Source organism: Teleopsis dalmanni, chromosome 2 (genome assembly GCF_002237135.1).
Source record: "Teleopsis dalmanni isolate 2A chromosome 2, ASM223713v2, whole genome shotgun sequence".
NCBI lineage: Eukaryota > Metazoa > Arthropoda > Insecta > Diptera > Diopsidae > Teleopsis > Teleopsis dalmanni.
Window position 1 is genome coordinate 169,752,965 of NC_051847.1, and position 7,661 is coordinate 169,760,625.

Below are 7,661 nucleotides of genomic sequence, written 5' to 3' on the forward strand. Positions count from 1 at the left end.
AGTATATAAATTATGTGCCAATTTATTTCACTATTAGCAAATTTTTCGAAAATGAGTAGCTATGTGACTACGTAAATATTTATTATTATAGTATAATTAACCATTTAAATGTTATTATGTTTTAACTCATGTGGTAAAGATGATATAAAAACCAACATGTGATATTGTTGAACCAACATAATGCGTCGAGTAAGAATATTTTAATGTGTGATTTAGTTAAAATCTGGTTAAATCAACTAAAGTATTTTTTTGAGTGCATATATTTATTATTCTTTATTGCTATGCCCAAATTAAATTGGCTATGTACTCATATGTTTATATTAATGTATTCTTCCAAGTAAAGTGACTTACTCTATTTTGACCTTATCGTCTAATATTATTCATAAAAAATTAAAATAGTTTAAAACCACATTAAGCCTTTAGCAAGAGATCTGTAGTTTACCCAAGAATTTTAGAGAAATATGTGGCTGAACAATTACAAAGCATATATAATGCAGTTTCATTATTTTCCAAAATTTATTTTAAAAGCTATGACATAGGAATATTTAAACATTTAATATTATCTTCCAACCAACAATTTTCTGGGAACTACGCTCTCATAACACATTTGTCTTTAAAGAGCATCTTAACGAGATCGTCAGTTAACTTCTTAGGAGAAACTAATTTGTTTAAATCTTGCATACATTGTGACCGAAAAGTTTTCGGGAAATTTTAAATAAAACGCAAAATTCTTAACCTTCATCAATATTTATTTTATCTCCTTCAAAATATGCTCCATTAGAAGCGATACACAAATGCCAACGTTTCCCTCCAACATCAAAAAATTTTATAGGCGCTTTCCGGTATGGCTTTGAGTTCCCTCTGCGAATTCTGTTTTACGTCTTCTATGGATTCAAAACGCGTTCCTCTGAGTGGTAATTTGAGGTTGGGAAACAGGAAAAAGTCACACGGTGCAAGATCAGGTGAATACGGTGGCTGTTCGATGGTATTTATTGAATGTTTGGCCTTAAAATCGTTGATAATGTTGAACAAATTGAGGTGAATCGGAACAAGCCGGGCGTTGACACGTCGCATACACAAATTGTCCACCAAAATCAAACGAGCCATCTCACGACCGATGCCTAGCTCTCGTGCTATCTCTCTAACACTCACATGAGGATTTTTGAACACGATTTCCTTTGCCTTTTCAATGTTTTCGTCGGTGGTAGAGGTCGAAGGTCGTCCAGAACGCGGCATGTCTTCGACGGTCGTACGACAGTCCTGAAAGGCTTTGTACCACTCATAAACTTGAGTTTTCGATAAAACTGATTCCCCATAAGCCTTTTGTAGCATTCGCAACGATTCTGCACACGAAATTTCGTTCGAAAAACAAAATTTGATGCAAACTCTTTGTTCAATATTTTTTTCCATTGTTTTTTTCGCAACGCACTACTGAGGTGAACTGGTTTCAACAGCTGCCGTAAACGAACTGTCCGACAATCGCGCTCCATTTTTGGCAAGTAATTAAGGACAGTCGGCAAACTACATAAACTTAAAATATCGAAAAATATACAGCGCGCGAATTTTAAATGAGAATTTCCGAAAACCTTTCGGTCACAATGTATCAGTGATCTCTTACTTAAATGTTCTAATAATCATAATTAACTGTTTGTAATATACCAATTTATTTCGTTATATGGAGCTTAAAAGTCGGACATTTTTATATGAAAGCCACCAACAACAATTGGCTACATGCCCTGATGCCATTTCGTATATAAAGTAGTAATAAATTTTGCTCAAAATAGCTGACTCTATTTAAATCCGTTATTAAATCATCGCTTTAAGGTATTCTGAATGAAACCACCGTTCTTCAGAATTTTTCCTAATGATATAATTTATTATTAAACTTAATTAAATTAATATATATATAAAATTAATATATAAAATTTATATGAAACTATTTTTATTATAATTTTGAATTTTTTTATTAAAAGAAGCTATGTTTAAGTTATTATTTAAGTTATAATGACATACATTAAGACCGAAAAGTTTTCGGAAATTCTCATTTAAAATTCGCGCGCTGTATATTTTCCGATATTTTAAGTTTATGTAGTTTGGCAGCACTGTCCTTAATTACTATGCCAAAAATGAGCGCGATCTGTCAGACAGTTCGTTTACGGCAGCTGTTGAAACCAGTTCACCTCAGTAGGGCGTTGCGAAAAAAACAATGGAAAAAAATATTGAACAAAGAGTTTGCATCAAATTTTGTGTTTCGAACGAAATTTCGTGTGCAGAATCGTTGCGAATGCTACAAAAGGCTTATGGGGAATCAGTTTTATCGAAAACTCAAGTTTATGAGTGGTACAAAGCCTTCCAGGACGGTCGTACGACCGTCGAAGACATTTCGCAACGCACTACTGAGGTGAACTGGTTTCAACAGCTGCCGTAAACGAACTGTCTGACAGATCGAGCTCATTTTTGGCATAGTAATTAAGGACAGTGCTGCCAAACTACATAAACTTAAAATATCGAAAAATATACAGCGCGCGAATTTTAAATGAGAATTTCCGAAAACTTTTCAGTCTTAATGTAAGTACCATAGTAGGAAAGATTATCTGAAGAATTAAAGTAAATAAATTATAAGGAAAATTTCTTATAAATATTATTTTTACACTAATTAAAGAAAATACTAGTATATTGAATATAATTCGAATGAAATTGATTTTAAGTATTACTTAAATAGTAATCAATAAAAATAACATAAATGCCTTAAATCCACAAATTCAGCAAAGAAAATTTCATTATTGTAAGCAAAAGAATTGCAGATTAAATCGTCCTTTCACTCATCCTTTTCAATTTGGCCAGTGAATTATGTTGTACGTATTTATTTTCTTTCATTTTATGACACGATAATCGACAGACAGTATTCTATTTCATGCAGTTTATATACTTGTCTGAGGTTACAACAGTATCAGAATAAACATGCTCAACAGGAGGAAGATATGTGAGATGTTAATAAATCTTTGATAATGTTCTCTTGCGCCAATTTCATATGCCTAACAAACGATATTTTGTGTGCTCGGATGCCTCGCATTTGGAACAGAATTCACTGGGAACACACAAATTGTCCTTCCTACAGCCTGGCCTATGTATGCTGCTCTACTGTAGGACTTTGTGTAAGAAGAGTCCGACACAAATTAAGTTGCACGTTGTTTGAAACCTTATGAATACTAAAGCATGTGATATGTGATTTCGTATGCACAAATAAACAAGCATACTTTAAGGATGTGTTTACATTTCGCTAACGCTTAGAGCGCTTTATTTACTTGCTAAATACATAAATACAAAGGAAGTTATTATATTCGATTCTTGTTCAATATGGAAGAGGATATAATAGCCCATCATCAAATTGTTTCTAACTGCATGAAAATGGATACTCAACAATTCATGCAGCAATTAAAGGAAGTTTCATAAATTTTGACATTTAGATTATTGGTTCGAAAGACGATTATAATTATATTTTGGTCGAGTAAATGGAGGTTGGAGGAAATTATAAAATTAGCGTTAATACGTATATTCATTTTTCAATAATTGAATATACGTATTAATTCAATAAATTTTAAAATTTTACAATAATCGCATAAAAATTTATTGACTTCTATTAATTCTACGCTAATATTTATTGCTTATAGTATTTAAATTAATATTTTCATTAAATTAAAAACAAGATAAATAAAAATGATAAAAATAAAGAAATAAAGAAATTACATTAAATTATAAGGAAAGTGCTTTTCGAAATGTAGTGAACTACAACAACAAAAATATTTTTATATTATTTCAATTGATTGAATTTCTGGCTTTGAATAAATTATAATTTAATAAATTATAATTATAATATAAATTATAATCAATAATATAAATATAAATTGCCAGAAAACAATTAGAACTTTACCCATTAGACCTCAAATTGAGTCATTTTTTATGTATTGGTTTTACTGTTAGTCATAGTTTGTGTTTACTACACTAATAAGCCATTCATACATTATTATATTAACCAATTTGTTATATGGCAATATTTTGGAATACAAAGTTTGTATGAAGATTAAAAGGAATTAAGTGTAGCAAGACATTTAAAGTGTGATGAAACTACAACCATAAGATTATGAAAGATACACACGATTTCATGAATATCTAAAAAAAGATTTCAAATATAGGATGCGCTTAAACCGGTTTTACACGCCCAGCAGCGATTAAAAACTCAAAAAAAAGAAAAAAATTGCATTAGAAAGGTTGCTGAAAAAATAACCAGCTCGATTCTGACACTCCGAGTATGCCAATTTACCTGCAGATTTTAGTAGAGTCAGCTATTTTACGCCATTTCTTTCACCAAGATATGTGCCGATATACTCGTAGTGTATGTAGATGTAGGTGTTTTTCGTGTAAAAAAATCTTCAACTTCTCACTCTGACATCCAGAAATTTGAACTATAGTAGTATAAAGTAAAGTAAAAAATTTTGTTTAAAAGACCCATTTTAACTAAAATCCTTTATCAAATTGACCTTTCCGTGTCAAATAGGCCCATGGAAATTATAACCGTATTAAAGAAACTTATCAAACATTCAATGCTAATCGATTTTTACGAATGCTATGGACCTAAAATGTGTGACAGTAGAATTTATTGTGAAAATTTATTTCTTTTACAATAGTTTTTAAAGAACCATAAGTACACTGTATTACCGCACTAAGATAAATCTCTATATATGACACCCAGTGTCTTTTCTCTGGTTTTCAAAGTTAAAATGGTACTTTAGAGACAGTATTTTTAATAATAAATTATATAAAGATAAGGGTGTTCCAAAAAAATATTTTTGAAACTGAAAACTACCCTGAGATTTGTCCATAAATTTAATTGAGAACAACTTTCAAGGGGATGCAATGAACTTTAAAGAATAAATAATTGTAGTTCTTATCTGACATTTATTTATTAGGTTTGCTATGACATTGTCATAGTTAAGCGTATAAAATTTCAGCAGATTCATTGGTTCGGTCATATAGTACTAATGAAAGTTAATGTTCAGACTGAAAAGGTCTTCGTTTCGGTATCCGTTGGTGTGAAACGCGGTAGAGAATGTCCGCATTTTCGGTGGAAAGAACAGATGATCAACAATATGTAGGCACTTAACACTCTCAACTGGATACAGCAATCCACGGATCGGACTGGCTGTAGGCTATTGAATGTGGCCAAGGACAATCACGTCTATAATATCTAACTAAGTAAATACTTATTCAACTTGAGATAAGTATTAAAACTTGAGATCGATTATGTCTTCAATCTTAAGACAAGTTGTGTTAAGAAACTTATGCTAGGAAAATTATAATAAGAAAGTTGGGTCAAGAAAGTAAAAGTTTTAAAAAATTGTATATAGACTTATTAAAGTAATTTTAAATAAGATTATCAGTTGGAATCTGATTATTAAAATTTATTTTAAAGCGAAAAAAGAATTTTTTAGCAAGAATTCTTATTGTTGATAATATGCTCAATAGCTAAAATTAAAATACATTTAAAAATAAGGAAACAATACTGCAATAAACTTTTATTGCACTGATAAAAATTAGCCCAGGCCCTGAGAGTTCTGGTAGTTTGGTTCAAGTATATTTATTCTAGATAGGTATCTATTTATTGGTGTAAAAAATAAAAAAATTTTTTTAAATTTATTTTTTAAGTTTTTAAAGTTCATTTTTTGAGGCCATAATTATATCTTTGTAGAATAAAATATAAAAAAAAATTGCAAAAATTTATTTTTATAACTTTTAGAGTCTTTTTTTCTAACGTAACTGTTATATTTAATGAAGTATGATAAAAAAAGAGTTAACTTTTATATTATATAGGATAATTTTTAAGCTCTGAATTATAAATAAATTCCTATGAATTTTATTATTCCCGATTAATTACACATCATTTGATTTATATTCAATTAGAATATTTCAGTAAAATTTAATTTAACTGTCAATATCATCATATCTATTTTTAATTTTTTTTATATAAAAAACATTCCAATAAATATGTTAATTAAATTGTAATTTGGATTCAAAATGCGAATTACCGCAATTGCTCAAACGAAGCGTAATTATCAATTTCAAGTGCTCAATAACTGTATCTTTTGGTTTGGAATAAATTTTTTTTTGTACAATTTAATTACAAATCCCTTACATACCCTAAACTCAACTAAGCACTGTGGAGCAATAGCAGGAGGATATTGAGGGACATAAAAACAAAAGCGAATCAAACTAATTGGCCAATATTTGTACAAAAATATAAAATTATATATAAACAAAACTGTCTGGACTTTAATTTAAATTGTAGCACACGCCCACAAGTTTCATGAGAAACTTGAAACTTGACGTGGCTATTACCTAGACCTTGTAACGTCAGTACCTTAAATAATTTTGCTTTCCTTGTTTACTTGTGTGTATATTTTGGCATTTTTGCGCTTTTTCTTACAGCATTTTAGGCGCACTAACCAGTACATTATGAAATTATGACCCTATTTGTGAGTTAGTTGCGTTTTTTTCATCGCAGCCATTTACATATTAAATTGCTCTGTAATTTAATGAAAAAAAAATCTAAATACATACAAAATTAAAATTGTTTACCAAAAATGAAAAAAAAAAGAAAAGAAATACGACTACTAACAATAATAAAAGTAAACGAAGGAGAAGAAAAAATCAGTGTATAAAACCCAAGAATTAGAAATTTTCTTAATTTACTTCACATGACCCAACCGCCAGACCATCAGAACGACTCGGTCGGTGATTCACTGATTCACTGAAGTGAAAGCAAATGCCAAACAAGCGATTGTTAAACTTCTGGAACAGCAATCGCAGATATAATGACGGCTTGAAATTATTTACTCAACGTAGGCGCTTACGGTGTGTATTTGTTTGAAATTCGTAATATTTCGCTGCATAATTTAAAAGTTCTGAAAAGTTACTACGATTTTCAACAATTTCGTTAAAAACTCAATTTCGATTTAGTAGCAATTATGCCAAGGAAGAAAGAAATTGGTGGTATTCCATATTCCATACCATCAATTCCTCTGACAACTGGCCGCTGTCAACCAAGTACCGCCTACTGCCTGCTGCCTGCTGCTTACTGTCTAGCTAAGCTCAAAGTATTGTTAATGGCATATTGAATGGACGATTTGGGGGCGGCAAAGGTGACAGCTGCATTTATCAAACTTTGAACAGAACAATTTTCATTTGTATTTATGCGTAATTTTCACAAAAACTTAACAGAAAAAAAAAATAGAAAAAATAAAAAAAAATTGGAATTGAAGAAGAGGTCTTAACAAACCAAACCGCGCCATTAAAGTTCTTCAAACATCACTGCTGGTAGTGCTACGAACAAAAGTATGCCATCGAGTCATGACAGCTTAAGAATATTTCCCTACCTTTTGTGCGTGAAGAGTCCTTCAATTGTTGGAACTTGTAATTTATTTGTCAAAAAAGTAAACAAAAACGCTTTTAATATGCCAGTGTGGCTCTTCATTGTTATTTTAATAAACATATTTAAATGTATGAGTATTTGTATGCAATGTACACAGCAATGTGTACGGCAATGTGTGTGGCAAGCAATGTCATTGTAATGCTGCTATTAAAGGTTACGCTACGTTCTTATGCAA